Here is a 21,602-nt window from a genome sequence, read left to right on the forward strand (position 1 = left end):
TTTCCCAGGGATTAATAGTTTTACACTCCCTAATGCTTTCTGACCCATGCCAAGTTCTGGTAGAAATGCTCTTTGTTGGGGAAGACAAGACGGACTCTTACCAGAGCTGAACGCACTCACTCCAGATCAAATCAGTGTGGGAACTGTAGAGCTTCGTGAGAAAGGATGTGATGCCACCACATAAAGCTTAATTTTCTGGGACACTTTGTGGTTAGCTAACTAAGTCGTGCTCTTCTACCTGCCTGAGTGGAATGTTTAAATCATATTTCAAATCATTTTGATAGAGTGGAACATAACAAGAGAGTAGCTGTTAATGGTTCACAGTCATGCTGGAAGAGCATAACAAGTGGTATTCTGCAGGGGCAGTTTTGGGATCGGTTCTGATCAAGATCATCATCAACTATTTAGATAATGGCATAGAGCATATGCTTCTAAAGTTTGCAGATGATACCAACCTGAGAGGGGTTACAACTGCTTTGGAGGACAGGGTCATAATTCAAAATGATCTGGACAAACTGGAGGAATGGTCTGAGAAACAGGACGAAGTTTAATAAGGACAAATTCAAAGTGTTCCACTTAAGGAACAATCAGTTTCACACATACAGAATGGGAAGTGACTGTCTAGGAAGGAATACTGCTGAAAGGGATCTAGGGATCATAGTGGACCACAAGCTAAATATGAGTCAGTGTGACGCTGTTGCAAAAAAAAACAAACAAAAAAAAACCACACCACGTGATCCTAGGAGGCATTAACAGGAGCGCTGTGAGCAAAATATGAGAAGTCATTCTTCTGCTTTACTCGGTGCTGATTAGGCCTCAGTTGGAGTATTGTGTCCAGTTCTGGGCACCACATTTCAAGAATGATGTGGAAAAATTGGAGAAGGTCCAGAGAAAAGCAACAAAAATGATGAAAGGTCTAGAGAATATGACCTTTGAGGGAAGACTGAAAGAATTGGGTTTGTTTAGTTTAGAAAACAGAAGACTGAGAGGTGAAGTGATACACCCTTTGAGGTACTTTAAATCTGCTACAAGGAGGAGGAAGAAAAATTATTATTCTTAACCTCCAGGAAGCAATGGGCTTAAATTGCAGCAAGGGAGGTTTAGGTTGGACATTAGGAAAAATTTCTTAACTGTCAAGGTAATTAAGCACTGGGAGAAATTGCCCAGGGAGGTTGTGCAATCTGATCACAGAACACTAGAATTGAAAGGGACCTCGAGAGGTCATTGAGTCCAGTCCCCTGCCCTCTGGCAGGACCCAGTACTGTCTAGACCAGTGGTCCCCAACCTTTTGGTGCTGCCGGGTGCCCGGGGGCGGGGCCACCCATATGCTGCGTGCCCAGTGCCGGTGCCACCCATGCGCTGCACTCCCAAGGCCGGCACCGCTCCTGTGCCGCACGCCCAGGAGCCGGCATCACCCACGTGCTGCACGCCTGAGGCTGGCACCTCTCCTCCATGGCATGCCCAGGGGCGGGGACACCCATATGCTGCGTGCCTGGGGCCAGCACAGCCCGTTCACTGTACGCCCGGGGGCAGGGCCGCCCATGTGCCGCGTGCCTACGGGCTGGCACAGCCCTTGCGCCATGCACCTGGGGGTGGGGCCACCCATATGCTGCACGCCCAGGGGCCGTCACTGCCCATGCACCACTTGCCCGGGGGTGGGGCTGGCCCCAATCACTAGGCGGGCTCACAGAAATGGCCCGATGGGCGCCATGTTAGGGAACAACTGCTCTAGACCATCCCTGATAGGCGTCTGTCTAACCCGCTCTTAAATATCTCCAGAGATAGAGATTGCACAACCTCCCTGGGCAATTTCTCCCAGTGTTTAATTACCTTGACAGTTAAGACATTTTTCCTAATGTCCAACCTAAACCTCCCTTGCTGCAATTTAAGCCCGTTGCTTCTTGTCCTATCCTCAGAGTCCAAGGAGAACAATTTTTCCTCCCTCTTCCTTCTGACACCCTTTTAGATACCTGAAAACTGCTGTCATGTCCCCTCAGTCTTCTCCTTTCCAAACTAAACAAACCCAATTCTTTCCTTCATAAGTCATGTTTTCTAGACCTTTAATCATTTTTGTTGCTCTTCTCTGGACTCTCTCCAATTTCTCCACATCTTTCCCGACAACCAGACCACTTTCCCTGAGTTGCCAGGCTCATACACGGGGGGGCAGGGGGTGAAGGGTGTGAATGTAACCCCCACTATGTAAGTGTGCTCCAGCTGGTCAGAGGAAGGCAGGAGCGGTATGCTGCCCAAAGTCTCCCTCCTGGAAAAGGGAAGGGAAAGCAGCCCCGATAGTGTCCCAACCTCCCATTCAATGAAGGTGCCAACAGCTCTTTGTCTGTGTATATTCTAGCTCAGGGGTAGAATCAAAACTTCGGTTAGCCTATAAGGTGCCACAGGACTCCTCGGCGCTTTTGCGGATTCAAACTAACACGGCTACCTCTCTGATACTTAGCTGAGGGATGGCCACCACAGAGACTCCTTTAACTGCAGCAGTTTTATCCTAATGAAACTTGTGTCTGCCAAAATTAGTAGCATAGACATGGCCTCCGGACTCGTGTGCGTTAGTCACTGTTGCCTCCTTGTGGCTGGCGCAGAGAGGAGTACAGACTTATTACTGCTTCCACCCAAGGGAGTTTTCCTCCCGCTCTAGAGACCGGTGGTTTTGGAGCTTATCATCCAAGGTCCAGGTTCTAGCTCCAGTTTCATCTATTTGTAGGTCATTGATACAAAAAGTCCATCTGCTGTGTGCAGGACACTGATTGAGGCCCAACTGGCCACCGTTATAAGCAGGCAGTTGGGTCAGGAATCCCAACATAGCCCAGGCGGTATTTTTGTTGCAGTTTTCATGGGAATCATGGCTTCTGTGAGCTTTGTGGGTTTTTTAAAGCTGCAAACTTAGCTTTTGACCTCTCGCATGAATATGGGCATGATGGTCACAGCTGAGGGAATGTCACGGAACTTGGAGAGCCACCGTGGGAGACTCGGGGAGAGCAGGAGCTTGGGGGCTGGTGGTTCCATTCTGGGTCTGTTTGGAAATAGAGTCATGTACCTGGTTGAAGCTTCTCCAAATTGCCTGTTCCTGCTGCCCAGGCTAAGGAGGGGAAGACAGCACTGAGGAAGCAGTCTCTCCCACACACCAGCCTTCCTGCATGCAGAAAGACCTTTCAGTGGGTTCCTTCCTGTCTGAGATGTGCCGAGGACTCTCTCATGCCGGGCTCAACGTGATTCCATTTTGTCCCATCCTGTTCAATATGCCCACAGAGCCATAACGGTGATGGTGAACTATTTGAGTGCGCAGCATCACCAGTGTGAGTGACCCTCAAATCTATCCCTTTTCACTCCACTTGGAAGCTGTGGGTTCTTTGCTGTCCCAGTGCTCGATGGAACTGGGGGAGAAGATGACAATGAACTGGCGCTGGCTCAGTCGGGATAAGAAAGAGCCAGCACCGACACAGGAGAGGAGAAGCATCTGATGGACAGGGAAGAGGCTGTGAGTGCACCCTCCTTTCAGGGTATGTACCCAGCATGTGTCAAGACAAGTTTGTGGTCCTTTTGATCCCATCACTGTTCCTGGCTTCCTAGGTGACCACTGCGACCTGAAGCACTTCTGTCATCACTGCCTCTGGACCACTCTGCTGCAGCTGTAGACACAGTGATTCATGCCTTTGTGACCTCCATGTGTAACCACCACCAGGTAGATTTGAACCTGGGACCTCTGGAGCTAAGTATAGGAGCCGCTACCCTCTGAGCTAAAAACCAGCTGGCTCCCAGCACCTGCTGTAGAGGTCTCTTGTTCTTAACTGTTGCTGTGGTCTAGGTACCACTTGCATTGCTCAGTAACCTCACTAGGGCTATGTCTACACTCGCGGCTTCTTGCGCAAGAACATCTTGTGCAAGGGTTCTTGTGCAAAAAGTCTTGTGCAAGAAAACGTCCACACTGCCATGTGCACGCTGCGCTTTTGCACAAGAGCGCCCATGGCAGTGTGGATGCTCTCTTGCGCAAGAAAGCTCCGACGGCCATTTTAGCCATAGGGCTTTCTTGGCCACTTAACTCTTAGTACACAAGTCAATCAATTCACTTGGGTCCAATACTGTCAAGAGAGCCAATAAAACAACACCAGTGAAGTCTGTGCTTATCTGGAATTATCTCCTCCCCGTGATGGGACTGGTCCTGCTTTCCGCAATGAGTTGGACAACCTCCTGGGCTCTCTTCCAACCCTGTGATTCTATGATCTGTGAATGACTCTTTCCATTCTAAAAAACGAAACGAACAAAGAGCATGGAGACGCAGGAGATCAAGATGTGCCTGGGATCACTATAATGGCACCAACTTAATAGCCTTCCCCAAAAAGAGGAATTGGGGCAGTAATTAGCGAGGCTGAAAAGCTCAAGATGATTCCTAGAGCAGGGACCTGACCACGGACAAAGGATTTCTGCCTTTTGCAATCTTTGTCAATCATGAGCAACAGTAAAATCTCGCTATATTCTATCCATTACAGCAATCTCACTCACAGGTTGGCGGCTACAAATCTGAGACCTCAGGGTGAAACACAGCCACAGAAGGAGGTTTATTGATAGCTCTCTCCCCGGTCATTGCTTCCAAGGCAGCCCGGATAAAACGGATCTTTTCAGCAAGACAAATGGGAAATTCTTCACCGCAAGAATCACTCAAGTCTATAATTTCCCTTCTATACCTGCCGAAGCAGAAGAACGGCAAAATTCTCAGCTGGGATCAGTTTCACTTGAATGAGTTCTCCTGCACCATCCGTCTACCTTCCTCCCTACCAAGCCATAGGTCAGCTATACGCCATAGTGACACAGCCAAAAGTGCCTACCGCAGAGCAAGTAACAAATGGTCATTATACCACACTGACTATCACTTTTACATTGGCCCACAAGGCCAGAGTCCCTTGAATTTACATAAGAATGGCATACGGGGTCCACCTAGCCCAGTATCCTGTCTTCCGATAGCGACCAATGCCAGATCCTTCAGAATAATGAAGAGCATGGGCAATCATCACGCGCTTCATCCCCTGGTGTCCACTCCCAGCTTCTAGCAGTCAGAGCTAGAGACTCCGTGAAAATGGGGTTTAATTCCTGACTGTGCTGGCAAAAAAAAAAAAAAAAAAAAAAAAAAACACCATCAATGGATCTATCCTCCATAAACTTATCTAGTTCTTTTTAAACCCCATATTTACTTCTTACAGGCAGCATGGTCTTTAAATATTTATGGTGTTTTCCTGTATTATATAGTGTTTTCAAACAGTCGCTCTCCACCTCTTCTCATTTTAAGGAGCACCACAGCAACGTTACCACATGAACGATACCTTAGCAACCGCCTGTCAGGAAAGCTTGTTGCCAAAAAAACACTGGTGTCCTGTTAAGCTGCAATTAAAAGCTATCCTGGGGCAACAGACTGGTTGGAAAGGTACAAACTCAGCTGAATAAATATCCTTCCCTCAGAACTGCAGTCTCGTATTTCTGTAAGCTTCTCTTCGTTCACGGAAGGGCTCAGAACCTTATACGCTAATAAATTCCAATTTCTGCTGGCTTCAGAACACAGAGGAATGCTCGGTGCTCTCAAGCAGATTTAAAGAGAGCTTTCTTTATTTTAAAATAGGATTTTCTGCTGTTACTTAGATGAGGAGCCCAGAATGAGAGACAAACTGACTGGACAACAATGCAGAATTGGGGAGCAGGGCAGGATTTCGGGTGGGAGGGTCAGGCAGGTCTGTGCCCTCTAGAGCACGTACACCCACTGGAACATGGAACCAAACCCAAGATTCCAGAGTCTTTGGCTGTGTCTAGACTGGCCAGTTTTTCCCGGAAAATCAGCCGCTTTTCTGGAAAAACTTGCCAGCTGTCTACACTGGCCGCTTGAATTTCTGCAAAAGTACTGACTACCTACTGTAAGAAATCAGTGCTTTTTGCGGAAATACTATGCTGCTCCCGTTTGGGCAAAAGGGCCAGTGTAGACAGCTAAGATTTGTTTTCCGCAAAAAAGCCCCGATCACAAAAATGGCGATCGGGGCTTTTTTGTGCAAAAGCGCGTCTAGATTGGCCACGGACGCTTTTCCGCAAAAAGTGCTTTTGCGGAAAAGCGTCCGTGCCAATCTAGATGCTCTTTTCCAAAAAAATCATGCCAGTCTAGACGTAGCCTTTATGTTCCTCTACCGTGTCGGCAGCTCTGAAATCCACTGGCAAAGTGTGTGTCTCATTGCCCTCTAGTGCCTGGTCCACACAAAGGAAGACATTTGATTAAGAGAGCCACAGAAGATATAAGTGTTATTGCTACTGCCCTCAGTTACTCGCTTAGCCTTACATGCCAACTCCACAAGCACTTTAGGACCAGAGTACCCCTAAGGAAGAATCAGCAGGCGCTCAACACCCACCAGTAGTGAAGCCCCTCCCTCCCCCCAGTGCCTCTCATCCACCAGCAGCCCCGCGGACCAGCTACTTCCAGTGCCTCCTGCCCACCGCAAAACAGCTGTTTCGCAATGGTCAGGAAGCTCCATGGAGGAAAAGGCAGGAGCTGGAATGTGCACACACAGGGGAGGTGTAATGGACTAGAGATGTGCTGACCAGCACCCAGGGTATGTCTACACTACAAAGTTAGTTCGAACTAACGGACGTTAGTTCGAACTAACTTTAATAGGTGCTACACTAGCGCTCCGCTAGTTCGAATTTGAATCGAACTAGCGGAGCGCTTAGTTCGAACTAGGTAAACCTCATTTTACGAGGACTAACGCCTAGTTCGAACTAGCTAGTTCGAACTAAGGGCTGTGTAGCCCTTTAGTTCGAACTAGTGGGAGGCTAGCCCTCCCCAGGTTTCCCTGGTGGCCACTCTGGCCAACACCAGGGAAACTCTATGCCCCCCTCCCGGCCCCGGACCCCTTAAAGGGGCACGGGCTGGCTACGGTGCCCGTGCCAGGTGCAAGCCTGCCAGCACCCAGCTAGCAGACCCTGCACCTGGCACGGCACAGAGCCACCCACCCGATGCCCCCCAGCCCACCCCCTCTTGCCGGGACCAGGCTGGCGGCTCCCGGGAGCTTGCCCTGGACCGCAAGAGGCGGGCACCTTCCTGGGCTAGTGCGGACATCGTGGACCTCGTCCACGATCTCCGCACTAGGCACAGGAAAGTGGCCGTCTAGGGCAGGAGAGCTGCCAGCCTGGCCACCCAGGAGCAGGTGTGCATGAAAATCAAGGGGGTCCACTGAGACCCCCGACACTGAGCCCTGAGCTTACAATGGCCGTACTGGGTCAGACCAAAGGTCCATCTAGCCCAGTAGCCTGTCTGCCGACAGCGGCCAACCCTAGGGACCCTGGAGGGGATGGACCGAAGACAATGACCAAGCCATTTGTCTCGTGCCATCCCTCTCCAGCCTTCCACAAACTTTGGGCAGGGACACCACTCCTACCCTCTGGCTAATAGGACTCCATTGACGCAACCTCCATCACTTTATCTCACTTCCCTTTAAACTCTGTTCTAGTTCTAGCCTTCACAGCCTCCTGCAGCAAGGAGTTCCACAGGTTGACTATTTGCTTTGTCAAGAACAACTTTCTCTTACTAGTTTGAAGCCTGCTACCCATTCCTTTCCTTTGGTGTCCTCTAGTCCTTCTTGATGGGAACTCAGGAAGAACTTTTCTGAATGCACCCTCTCCACCCAACCCCTGCTTTTAGAGACCTCTATCCTGTCCCCCCTCCGTCTCCTCTTTTCTAAGCTGAACAGTCCCAGTCTCTGTAGCCTCTCTTCATCTGGGACCTGTTCCCAACCCCTGATCATGTTAGTTGCCCTCCCCTCTCCCAGCCTTTCTCTTCCCCTCTCCCACCTCCTTTTCCCAGTCTCCCCCAGTTTTTTTCAATAAAGACAGAGTCAATGTTGGAAGAAACGTTATCTTTATTTTGTACATCAATAAGAAGGGGGGCTAAGGAAGGGTAAGCGGAAGGAGGTGAGGGAGGAATGGGGTACGAGCCCCCGATGGGGAGGACTGGGCTGGCTCTGCGGGCTTCTGGGGGTGGAAGCTCTCCTGCAGCCCCCCAATTACTCCCTCTCCCCAGATGGCAGCCTGCGGCAAGTGCAGCCGGGCTGATGGCCGAGTGGTGTGATGTGCCCAGTGTGGGCACTCAGGGCACTCCAAGCCAGAACTTCTTTGCAAGCGGGGCACCCCTTAGAACTGTGTGTCCGGGGTGGGGGTCGGGACCCTTTAAGCGCAGCCCTCGGCTAGCCTGAGACAGCATCTCCATGCTCTAAGTCCTCCTTTTATGCCCTGCCGGCACTGCTTCCGGCCATCCTTAAGCCCTGTTCAGAGTCCACTCAATGTGGACTTACTAGTTCGAACTAGCAAAACGCTAGTTCGAACTAGTTTTTAGTTCTAGATGCGTTAGTTCGAACTAGCTTAGTTCGAATTAACTAATTCGAACTAAGTTAGTTCGAACTAACTTTGTAGTGTAGACATACCCCCAGCGACTAAGGGCTTAAACTCAGGTAGCTAGCAAAGGTGTTGGTCAGGGAGCCAGGAGAACCAATTGAGATAGAGTTGAAATTTGATTGGTTATAGGTTCCCTGCCTGCTTTATTTGGGTATGTCTAGACTATATGCCTCTGCCGGCAAAGGTATGTAAATTAGACTACCCAACATAGTCAATGAAGCAGGGATTTAAATATCCCCCGCTTCATTAAAATAAAAATGGCTGCCACGTTGTACCAGCTCAGCTGATTGTTGGCACAACGCGGCAGTCATGACACGGATCGGTCGGCAAGGAAAGCCTTTGCTGACTGATCCTGTAAACCTCGTTTCAGGAGGCATAAGGGATCAGCCGGCAAAGGCTTTCCTTGCCAACCGATCCACGTCTTGACTGCCGTGTTGTGGCGACAATCAGCTGAGCCAGCACAATGCGGTGGCCATTTTTATTTTAATGAAGCGGGGGATATTTAAATCCCCGCTTCATTGACTAAGTTGGGTAGTCTAATTTACATACCTTTGCCGGCAGAGGCATATAGTCTAGACATACCCTTTGTGTGGGAGAAAAAACAGGAGTTGAGAGAGACAGAATGATTTAAACCCAGGCAGGACTATCATGTCTCCAATGATTCAGAGCATGGGAGTGGGCTGAACAAGAGAAAATTAGAAGTAAAAGGGAATCCAATCATGTTCAGGGTCATTTTTCTTTATTTTGAGGTTTGGTTTGAACTGCTGTGTGAATCTATGCTTCCCATCCCCATTTACTACTTTGCATTGTGCCCAGAGGCTTTTCTCTGTGTTTTGTTTTCCTTAATTGCTCTGTAACATCTAGCAACTATATATGCTTTATCAAGTTTCATCTTTTGTTTTGTAATAAAAAAAATCACTTTTTTTAAAAGGTAATTATTTGATTCTTGTGTCCTGGATGGTCTGCGTCTCTCTGCAGGCCTCAGACTGAGTGGTCAGCTACCTGAGACTGCAGCTTGTTTTTCTCTTTTCAAGCTCTTTTGGGGCAAAAGAGCTTGGGGTACCCCTGGAGTGGGTTCAATTGTTCACCCCCTGGTTTTTAGGGATAGAAAAGAATGAGATTGTGACAGCGATTCTCCAAAATCTGTGTATTGTGATTTGGGGGGTGAGGGGGAAGAGGGAGAGAGCTTTTTGTAACCAGTGCCTATAGAGCTGTGGTTCTCAACTGGTGGTCCATAGTAACTTTTTTGGTGGTCCACAGAAACATTGTCCAAAGTCACAGGCACCAAAAACCTGTTAGAAATAAATTTCACACCAAAATGTTCGTTGTCTGCTCTTTATCATGTCTCAAAAAGGAGGTGGCCCACGAAAACGTTTGATTGGCCTGGTGCTCCATGGACTGAAATGAGTTGAGAACCACTGCTGTAGGGGCAAGGTTTAAGTTCTCTGGCAGGCCCTCAGCTTCTGCACTCAGAGTGCCAGAGTAGGGAACAGCCCCAACAGGAGGAGATAGGAAAGAGGCTGGGGGGAAGGGTTGAGCACCCTGGCTAGAGGGGAAATCACCTATGTCCTTAGCTCAAGTGGCAGAGGTCTGTGTGGTGGGACTAAAGGTTGCCACCCTGCTAGTGACCCATGTAAGGGCCAATACGAGTTCACTTAACGGCACGTGTGTTCAGTTTGCTTTTTGGAAAACCCAGGAAATTATGCCCCCAAAACAAAACAAAAGCACCCTGTGCTAAAAGAACATCAAGCACCCAAATACTAGGACATTTCAGAATTAAGGTTGACTGTGCAACCTTAACTCAGCTGCCCTGTGTGTGCGCATTGCGCTATGGTCATTATAGACTCACCTCCTATTGTTTTCAGCAGAACTTGCTCTGGGGGTGAGACAGGGTCATATAGTGAAGGATCCAGTTTTTCTGTGGCACCCCGGCCTCATTTGCTGCAGATGCGCAGCTAATGAGGCAGGGGGCTGCAGGAAGAAAGAGGATGGTCTGATGAGGAAGGCAATTGAGTGGCACCTAAGACCACTGGTTTCTCTCCCTGCTAGTGACACTGGCCAGTTTGTTTAAACCACATGATTCACAAATAGTCCCTAATTGTGTGTTCCTCATTTTCTGGGAGACCAGCTTCAAGCCTTAGGGTCTGTTTTGCAGAAAGGCGGAGCACTCATGACTGAACACAGAGTCAATGGGAGCTGAGCTTTGAAGGTCTAAACTAGGCTCTGGAATGCCAAGTAGTCTGAAAAACCAGGCCCTCGTTATCTCAAATGGGGCTCCAAAAGTCAGGTATGCTCTGGCCTTTAATCGCTGTGTGCCTTCGCTCTGCATCTATAAACAGATGAATCCATAGTCACTCACTTTCTAATATGTTAGGGTAGGCTCCCTACCAATCTGCCCTGCCCCACTCCACCCCTTCCTTCAAGTCCCCACCTCACCTCTGCCACCTCCCCCAAGCGCACGTCACCTCATTCCACCTCCTGCATGTGGCAGAATAGCTGATTGCAGTGGATGGGAAGCACAGGGTATGAAGGGGAGATGTGGCTAGGGAGCTGCTAAGCACCCTTTTTTTCCTCCCCAAGTCCATGCTTATGGTTAATATCACCCCCCTCATTTCACAGGTGTAGTGTGAAATTAAAATTACAGTATCTGATCTATAGTATTACAGTATGCTTCACTAATATTAGCTATGAGCACCACAGAAGAGCCCACAAACAAATTGATATTTCCATCTTCAGAGCGGGTTTTGAATGGGGTGCAGTAAATAAGGCCTGGAGCCAGGGGTCCTGTAGAAAAAAATTAGTATGTGACCATGTAATTAAAGGGTTTTATAAAACATGCCACTAGAGAGGTGAATCAAGGTTAAACAAGCGGCCTGAATTCTGGCATTTCCTAAATTCCGAGTGCTTGATTTTCCAAACTTCATGTTTTTTAAAGGAACGTGTGTGTGTGATGCATACTGAGAACACCCAGGGATATGTTAGGTAGGAGGCAGTGGGGCTAAGAGATACAAATACTTTTGCTTCAGGATACAAGCCAGCCATTAAGTGATGGCGGCTAAGGAGAAACGTTCCCTATGGGCAAATTATTTCATAGTTTTCCATTACAGGGTTCTTGGAAAGCAGCTAGCACTGGCCAGAGAAAGGTTTCGGTCCTAGCTGGAAGTCTGGCCTGAATTAGTCTCATAATTCCTTACGTGCATGGAACAGCAAGAGTTCTGTTTTTTCCCAGAGCCCAAGAAAGTGAGGCAACAGTGGATAGGTCGAGGGAATATAAAGAAACACTGAGGGTACGTCTACACTACAACGTTAATTCGAACTAACTTAGTTCGAATTAGTTAATTCTAACTAAGCTAATTCGAACTAACGCGTCTAGAACTAAAATCTAGTTCGAATTAGCGTTTTGCTAATTCGAACTAGCAAGTCCACATTGAGTGGACCCTGAACAGGGCTTAAGGATGGCCGGAAGCAGTGCCGGCAGGGCATCAGAGGAGGACTTAGAGCATGGAGATGCTGTCTCAGGCTAGCCGAGGGCTGTGCTTAAAGGGTCCCGACCCCCACCCCGGACAGACAGTTCTAAGGGGTGCCCCGCTTGCAAAGCAGTCCTGGCTTGGATTGCCCGGAGTACCCACACTGGGCACATCACACCACTCGGCCATCAGCCCGGCTGCACTTGCCGCAGGCTGCCATCTGGGGAAGAGGGGGCAATCGGGGGGCTGCAGGAGAGCTTCCACCCCCAGAAGCCCACAGAGCCAGCCCAGTCCTCCCCATCGGGGGCTCGTACCCCATTCCTCCCTCACCTCCTTCCACTTATCCTTCCCTAGCCCCCCTTCTTATTGATGTACAAAATAAAGATAGCGTTTCTTCCAACATTGACTCTGTCTTTATTGAACAAAACTGGGGGAGACTGGGAAAAGGAGGTGGGAGAGGGGAAGAGAAAGGCTGGGAGAGGGGAGGGCAACTAACATGATCAGGGGTTGGGAACAGGTCCCAGATGAAGAGAGGCTACAGAGACTGGGACTGTTCAGCTTAGACAAGAGGAGATGGAGCAGGGACAGGATAGAGGTTTCTAAAAGCAGGGGTTGGGTGGAGAGGGTGCATTCAGAAAAGTTCTTCATGAGTTCCCATAAAGAAGGACTAGAGGACACCAAAGGAAAGGAATGGGTAGCAGGCTTCAAACTAGTAACAGAAAGTTGTTCTTCTTGACAAAGCAAATAGTTAACCTGTGGAACTCCTTGCTGCAGGAGGCTGTGAAGACTACAACTAGAACAGAGTTTAAAGGGAAGTGAGATCAAGTCATGGAGGTTGGGTCCATGGAGTGGTATTAGCCAGGGGGTAGGAGTGGTGTCCCTGCCCAAAGTTTGTGGAAGGCTGGAGAGGGATGGCATGAGACAAATGGCTTGGTCACCGTCTTCGGTCCATCGCCTCCAGGGTCCCTAGGGTTGGCCGCTGTCGGCAGACAGGCTACTGGGCTAGATGGACCTTTGGTCTGACCCAGGACGGCCATTGTAAGCTCAGGGCTCAGGGTCGGGGGTCTCAGTGGACCCCCTTGATTTTCATGCACACCTGCTCCTGGGTGGCCAGGCTGGCAGCTCTCACGCCCTAGACGGCCACTTTCCTGTGCCTAGTGCGGAGATCGTGGACAAGGTCCACGATGTCCGCACTAGCCCAGGAAGGTGCCCGCCTCTTGTGGTCCAGGGCAAGCTCCCGGGAGCCGCCAGGCTGGTCCCGGGAAGAGGGGGTGGGCTGGGGGACATCGGGTGGGTGGCTCTGTGCCATGCCAGGTGCAGGATCTGCTGGCTGGGTGCTGGCAGGCTTGCACCTGGCACGGGCACCGTAGCCAGCCCGTGCCCCTTTAATGGGTCCGGGGCCGGGAGGGGGGCATAGAGTTTCCCTGGTGTTGGCCAAAGTGGCCACCAGGGAAACCTGGGGAGGGCTAGCCTCCCACTAGTTCGAATTAAGGGGCTACACACCCCTTAATTCGAACTAGTAAGTTCGAACTAGGCTTAATCCTCGTAAAATGAGGTTTTCCTAGTTCGAACTAAGCGCTCCGCTAGTTCGATTCAAATTCGAACTAGCGGAGCGCTAGTGTAGCGGCTATGAATGTTAGTTCGAACTAACATTGTAGTGTAGACATACCCTGAGTTAGTTCTTATAGGGTGTGTCTAAACTACATGGCTCAGTCGATAGAGCCATGTAGATTAGGCTGATCGGCAGAGGGAAATGAAGCCATGATTTAAATAATCGCGGCTTCATTTAAATTTAAATGGCTGCCGCGCTCTGCCGACCAGCTGATGATCAGCTGTTTGTTGGCAGATCGGGGCAGTCTGGACGCGCCGCTGTCGACAAAGGCTTCCTTGCGCCGGTCGACAAAGGCTTCCTTGTCGACAGTGGCGCGTCCAGACTGCCCCAATCTGCCGACAAACAGCTGATCATCAGCTGGTCGGCAGAGCGCGGCAGCCATTTAAATTTAAATGAAGCCGCGATTATTTAAATCGCGGCTTCATTTCCCTCTGCTGATCAGCCTAATTTACATGGCTCCATCGACGGAGCCATGTAGTTTAGACACACCCTGAATTACAGTATTTGATAACTAAACGGATATCAAAGTCTGGGTCTGGTGGTTATAACTACTGGCTACAATTAGATTGCATGCCACTTTCCTAGCGTTCTCAATCCAGGGGACACTCACCAGGGTGGGTTTTCATTACAGGCCAGGTTGTCAGAAAAGTTTGCGTAGGCTGGGACATTCCCATGGAACCAGTTCCACAGGGCTCTTCCACTTTAACTCCTTCAGTAGTCTGTTACTCCATTGATTTGAAAGGGATTGCTCCAGAAGCAAAGTATTTATTCCCCACAAGGTAGCAGAATCCAGCTCATGGGCTTTTTATCTAGGTAATTCCTTGGGCTTGCTATGCAGTGACTTTCGCTCTATGCCAGTTTTCATCGACTTCAGTGGGCTTTGGATCGGACATGAGCAAGAAGAGAGTTGGGCCCTTTGTTTTGCGGTGTCTTATGGCAAAGATGGATTGCAATAAATATACTCATACTCCAGTTATTAGCCTGTGGCTTCCAGAAGATTACTGAATTAAACCCGGAGACAGGAAGAGGGCAGGTATCCATGTCACAAACACAAACAGCAACACACCGAACCCAGACGGCAGGTGTTTCCTGTAGCCCTGCCAAATGAATCTGTCTGGCTTGCAGTGATGCAAATACAAACCCCAGACATGACTAAAACAATCTAATCAGAGCCCCTTCCTTTCAGATCGATAGCCCATTGTTAAGAGACCAAAGCCATCTCTAGAGGGGCCTGTCACCCCCATGCTTTGTGGGCTGTGATGGCAGCCAGACCCAACAGAAATGAAATGGACAATAGTCAGGTGAACTGTCATCATCAAGGAAGTCAAGGTGAAACTCTGCAGATTGGGCTTTACTTTTAAGTCTGGCTTATGTGACTCTATTGCTGGGGAAAAGAAAGGAGGAGACTATCCGCACCATCCCAACTCTTAGTGAAAGAAATATTCATCCCATGAACCAGGACTTATCCACTCTGGCGTTGGTGCCATCCTCTACCTCAGTTTCCCTCTGTCAAATGATTGATTCTATGTCGCTGACCTGTGTCACCCCCCCCACACACACACACACACCCCTTGTGGTTTTGAGCGTTGCAACACTCAGGTACCTACCCAGTATTTAATTCATAATAAAAGCGACACCCAGGATTAAGCCATGTTTTTACATTCCGAAGTGATACAGCAAGCCCAGAAGTGCCAGGGCTATGAACTGCCATGCCTAGAAGAGCTCAGCCCCGGCAAACATCAAGCACCTGAGACCCTACACACGTGGAGTGTCTATCCCCTAACTCAAACAGCCCTGACTTTCCTTCCCAGGGCATCTTTCCAGGGCTCAGCCTGGACCTCTTGGCTAGCGTCCTGTTCTTTAACTGACCACTTTCCACCAGATTTGCACTCTGCAGAATCACCCCAACTGACCAAGACATGGACAGTGAGTCAAGGAGTTCACAGGTCATGGTGTTGTTTCTAATATTTTCAAGAATCCTCAACAGGTTGTTGGACCTCTAGAACTCCAGTCTACACTCACACCCATCCTTCACCTGTACTTCAGAAATGGCATGTGTGCTCCCTCAGTGCCCCCTACAGGGCAGCAGTTGATGTACAGGGAGGGTGGAGTCCCACTTTGCCCTTTATCTGAATGACCACGTATATAAGACCCTATAGCGGCTATGTAGCTAGCTAACCCACCAGTCTCCTGCATCTTCTGCACAGGCTTCGTGTTCATATGTCCACCCCTCTTTGTCATTCCTCTGCATTGTTTCCCCATTCGTTGGTACCCCTACAAAACAACTAGCATCACACCTAATACTTGTTACTTCTGACTCACAAGAGCTAGAGCTCTGTCTACCACTTAGCAAAGATCTGGCCTTAATGCAACAGTTTACCATGTATTAATCAGCAACACAGGATTTAAAAAAAATCATTAAGTTCAGGGTTTAGATATCTGCAACACTCAAACACTTCTGTTAAAAGAATTAAAAAACAACACAATCCTGCACTGAGGTAGAGGCAGGGGGCAGTTTGTTTAGGGTGTCTGACTCACTGTAGTCCTCTCTGTTAGGCTGGTTTGGAGAGAGGGAGGAAAATCCTGGGGGGAAGGAGGGTGCATTTGTGCTAGGAGGACATTTGCATGATTACATTTGTATATAGGTGATAACCGTGCTTTTTTGGTAAGAAAAACAGTGCCGATACTCCAGGCTCAAATTTGTTGAGAAAAAAAAAAAAAAAAAAAAAAAGCAGCCACGCCAGGGGCCGAGCAGGCTTCTGTCAGGAGCCAAGACACCACAGGACAATGCTAATAGGTGCCTGTAGTCAGAGGGGAATCCCATTCAATTAAGGTCTGATGGGCATACCATCACAAAAAAAAGCACTGGGTGTTAATGGCTTAAGAAAAAAAAAAAAAAAAAAAAGTTCCTCTAACAGTTTCAGAGGAGTAGTCATGTTAGCCTGTAGCTGAAATTTTTTTTTTTTTTTTTTAAATAAAACACAGTGAATAGTCCTAAGGTGCTGCACGATGCTATCTTATTTGCAAGCTCTTTGAAACATGGATCTGCCTACAAACTCCGAAGCCAGGTGTTAACTTATTCTGGGGTTTCAACTCATTCTGGGGTTTCAACTCATTCTGGGGTTTCAACTCATTCTCCAGTGGAAGAAGGCTAATTCCCTACCTTTGCACAGCACCTTTGTAGTCACCAAATATACCTCTCAGCAACTAGTCACAGGTGTCTTGGTTTAATGTATTTTATTCCACCCGTATGGACTGCTTAAAATATAAGTACATATGGTATACGTGTGTGTATTGTATACACAGTGGCTACATCTACATTGGCCCCTATTACGGAATAGGCATGCAAATGTAGCACTTTGGAAGAGGCAAATCCGCGGGGGATTTAAAAATCCCCCGCGGCATTTGCATTTTCATGGCCGCCGCTTTTTTCCGGCTTGGAGATTAAGCCGGAGAAAAGCGTCCAATCTCCAAGCCGGAAAAAAGCGGCGGCCATGAAAATGCAAATGCCGCGGGGGATATTTAAATCCCCCGCAGATTTGCCTCTTCCAAAGTGCTACATTTGCATGCCTATTCCGTAATAGGCAGCCAGTGTAGACACAGCCAGTATGTTTTGTTTACATTGGTGGTGTACATCGACATACTACCTCAATCTTGGTGGTGCACATAAGAAAATTCAACCCACCCAAGGCTAGGAAATGTTAGAGGGAACACTGGGCCCTGTGTCTCCCGTCTATTCCCTCAAACAGTGCAGGATTGATCCCTTCAATGAACTCGACAGTGCTTTACCCCATTTAGTTTTAAGGGTATCACTTAAATGCAGCAGTGCATTAAGTACATCTGTCTAGCAGATTTCACTATTAACATTCAGACCTGGTTTTCTTGTGCTTAACTTAATCCCCTTATGCCTATTAGAACCACATACCATTCTGAACAACTGCCCTTTCTTAGAGCCATAGCATGAAATCCCAGATGAGCAGTTTTTTAGGAGGAGCTACGTTGGAGACTAGTTAATGGCAAAACAGAGCGGATAACTGCTCAGCAATATGAATCTGTTCATAATCTAACCCCCAGAGCTTTTCACCTTCAGATGGTCTCATAACCCTCAAAACACACACACAAACTTGTCAGTCTGTATCACAATAAAGAACTCACGCACCCTAGACTGCACACCTGCTGCCTGTCAACACTCCCAAAACTTGGCCCAGGCAGAAGGATGTAGACTAAATCCAACATTCTCCGGGAGAACATTCAGGGCAGATGGTGTCAAGAGCAGGACTAGAAGCCCTACAAAAGAAGCCTCTTTCCTTCATTTTCACAGAAGTCATCTATAGGCTTATCTGCACACAAGAGTCATACCACTTTAACTGCACTGTACAACCCCTCTGGCACAGACACAGTTATACAAGTATAAATGTGCTTGTAGCAAGATTCCTTTTCCATGTGGGAATAAGCTAATAAATTGTATGGGAATAAGGCACCTTTACTGATATAAGTGCAACCACGCTAGGGGTTGTCTCAGCATAACCATTATCAGAAAAAAGAAAAGCCACTTCCCCCAACCTCTATGTTGAGCTTGTTATAGCAGAACAAAGGGTGTGTGTAGACCAGGCTGAGTGATTATGGAGAACAAGTGTGACGGAAAGGCAACACTGTCCCTTCTTGTGCAAGAAAAATCCTCTTGCTCAATGCTGTTACACCTATTACTTTTCAGAAAGAACGGCATTGCACAAGAGGGTTTTTCTTGTGCAAGAAGGGGCAGTTTAGATGCTCCTTGCGCAAGAACCTCTTCTGAAAAAAATGGTGGCGCATTAGGTATGCAAATGAGGCTCAGAGATATTCCACGCTTAGCCTCATTTGCATATTACTCACGCAAGAAGCTGCGAGTGTAGACATAGCCTATGGTTGCATAGAAGAGAACCTGCCTCCTCTGTCTTTAGCCAAAACAGAGGCCTTAAGGTTCACCCACATCTGGCATCTCAAGGACAGCTGTCTTTTGGTTTTGCAGGCAAGACTTTGCCCACCCCAGATTCTTACAAGGATTTTTTGCCAGTTTTCCCTGTAGCAAAATAAAGATCTTTGGTAGCAAGCCCCATGACATGCAGCCAGCATAGTTCACATTGAGAATCCCTCCGGAAGCCTCAACACTATTAATCGAGAAGTGTGGGGCAGCATACAGGAGAGATGGGCCCCAGGCCACAAAGTTCAGACTGAGATCTGAAATTTCCCAAATGCTGGGGATATTTAGATGCATAGGTGGGATTTGGCCCTCAATACAGAAGAAGCAAGTGTGACAATCCTGTCCAGATGCAGATCTGAGCTTCCTCAGAGTGTTAGAACCCTGTGTTTTAGGTTAGGCCCCGGGGGGTGTGAATTAATGTTCCCGCCACAGTCATACCCAGTCCAAGTTGGGGAAGATAATGTTTCGACCAACGGATTGGGCCTATTTGGTTCAGAGGACAGAAGCCTTTCAGAGACAACAGAAAGCCCCCTCCACTTCTAATCTTTAAAGATCCTCTGGCATTTTAATTAGAGCAAAATCTTTAGACCGAGGGTCTTGGCTGAGTTCCAAAGGGCAGAATTATATTCTGTCTCCTTGAATTCCCACTACATTTTCAATGGATGATGGCACACTTCATGGCTTTCTTAGACAGAAAAACTTCAAAAACAGACTGCAGAGAGAAGCTGCTGAGCTGGATTTCATGTGCAAAAGTGACAGCCTGAACCAAGGTCTACACAAACACAAAGGAGTTCTCACACTACAGGAGGTAATTTCCCATGCAGGTACTCCCACCTTCTCACCAGTAAAAACGCAAAAAAACCAACACACAGTCTTGCAGCACCTTAAAGACTAAAAAAACATGTAGATGGTATCATGAGCTTTCCTGGGCACAACCCACTTCTTCAGGTGAATGAAGTTATTAAAGGTCCAGTTTCAAAAGAAAGGGGAAGGACTAGCGAACGCTCTGTGTGCCAGCTCTCCTCACAAAACAGACTGTCCTGGAGGCACTCTCTTTCCTGGCCCAAAACTGGTCCCCCAGCCCTTTGTTCAGACTGCACAGTAGGGCAAGTCTCAGCAGTCTGTAGCCCAGTGTGTTTAACTGCTTGGCTCCCCCCAGTTCCTCTAGGCCAGCTTTATCATCTGCATTATTAGAGCAGCCAACCCACCTAGAACACCTCACTTCTTCAGTCAGCTCATGCTGTTGGTCAAGCCTGGAGCCTTCGTCCCTTTCCAGGTCAATGACTATCAATTCTTACCTCGCCTAGACCAGCTCCACAGACCTCTTCTGCTTCTTTTTCTTAAGCCAGGAACCCACCAGGTCTCCTCCAGCCCTTCTACTAGGGTCTCAGATAGCTTCTCTCCCTAGGAGCACCTCCCCGCTACTCAACCCTGATGCCCTTCCATCAAGCTCAGGTGTTCATTATTCAATTAACTGCCTAGGTGGGCTCACTCCCTTTAAATGATTTCCTTGCAGGTAGCCTAGGCTGAAATTCTCCAGGTGTTTATACGGCCTTCCTTCCCCTTAAATCACAGCACATTCTAGTTGCAATGCAACATTCAACCTGCGATCTGGGATATAGTAACTATTTACATGCTAATTCAAGGCTGCAGGCAGCAAACAAAGCTAGACAGATTAACAAGATTAACTAATCAAGCCTATTTGCCCAGGAAAAGGAGGATTATTGTACATTTCCACATATGCAAAAATGCCTTCAAGACTGCAAGCAAAGACAGGCCACCCAAAGGTCACCCCACACATGCTCAAACCTTCTGAGAAGAGATGGGTCTTCACCGCAAGCCTGTGATCTGAGGTCGGGGGAGCGGGCGTGGTGAGCAGGGGTGTCAGAGACATAAGCTTTTGATTGATTCTTTACAGAGCTGGCACCCAAGCCCAAAAACTCAGCTCAGGACTTTGAACAAACCCAAGCCTATTGGTGGGTGGAAGGTTCCTATTACAGAAGTAGGACCCAAGTAATGCAACTCAAGTCTGGATTTCAAAATTCAGGGGCAGAAGCCGGCTGAGCTGGCATAAAGCCAGGCTGCTGAGAGCACAGAGGACTGCAGAATGCAGAGCTGTAGTCACTGTCTGGACCTAAAAGTCTCAGAGGGGTAGCCATATTAGCCTGTGACTTTCAAAAACAGACTAGATAAAGGTATATAGCACATTAGAGGATGTGCAGTTGTATGAGCCTCTGATGTTGTGGCTTATGTGGTTAGCGATCTATGGGCTATAGGCCATCAAGTGCCAGCAATGCCCCCTGCCATGTATATTGGCCAAAGTGGACAGACTCTGCAACAAAAGATAAATGGACACAGTGGACATCAGAAATGATCACACACACAAACCTATAGGAGAACATTTCTGTTCACTCCCTCTGGGGCACCAGGCATTGGCCTATGTCAGACGGCTGGACACTGGACCTTTGGTCTGACCCAGTGTGGCCACAGTGGTGTAGCAAGGGGGAGCACCGAGGGCAGTTGCCCCCGGGCACCACGCTAGGGGGGCTCCAATTTAGTCCCCCTCCGCTCGCCCCTGTCATCCTTCAGCTTGCCTGCTCCTCCTTTGCCTGCCGCCGCCGGCTGGAGCCTTCTCCCTGCCTCTCTGCCCCCAGCCCAACCCTCCTCCATCTCCAGGGCACCACTACTCAGAACCCTTCCTTGGCCGCTGGCAGGTTAGTGCGTTCAGGTGCCCGGCCCCAAACTGGAAGGGATGGGGGAAGACGTGGTACAAGCTCCCCTCCTCCTGCCAGGGTCGGGCTCAGCAAATGATTGGGGGGCACAAATTTTGCCTTTGCCCCAGGGCGTATACAACCCTCGCTACACCACTGTATGGCCATTCTTATAGTCTTATGTTCTTACGCTCTTTAACCTACCTGGGAACTCATTAATGGATTTAAAAGTAGCCATTCTTCTACAAAGGAATTTCAAATACCAACTACAGAGAGAAACTGCGGAATTGGCCTTCATATGCAAATTTGACACTATCGCTCATGGCTTGAACAAAGACATGAACTGGATGGGCCATTATAAAACCTGCTTTCCTTACATTCGACACCCAATTGACATCAAAAGCGAAGTCTGGGACACTTCC

The 21,602-nt window shown here is 48.5% G+C and overlaps 1 long non-coding RNA gene across 1 annotated transcript; it reads right to left on the reverse strand.

Annotated features, from left to right (window-relative positions):
• Positions 1-4,416: 4,416 nt before the first annotated feature.
• On the reverse strand, positions 4,417-19,901 carry LOC142829705 (uncharacterized). The gene is made up of 2 exons (XR_012904450.1): positions 19,768-19,901; positions 4,417-5,106 (listed from the first exon to the last, which is right to left on the reverse strand). It is a non-coding gene; the product is annotated as an uncharacterized LOC142829705 (long non-coding RNA).
• Positions 19,902-21,602: the final 1,701 nt, after the last annotated feature.

This window comes from Pelodiscus sinensis, chromosome 5, assembly GCF_049634645.1.
Source record: "Pelodiscus sinensis isolate JC-2024 chromosome 5, ASM4963464v1, whole genome shotgun sequence".
Taxonomy (NCBI): domain Eukaryota; kingdom Metazoa; phylum Chordata; order Testudines; family Trionychidae; genus Pelodiscus; species Pelodiscus sinensis.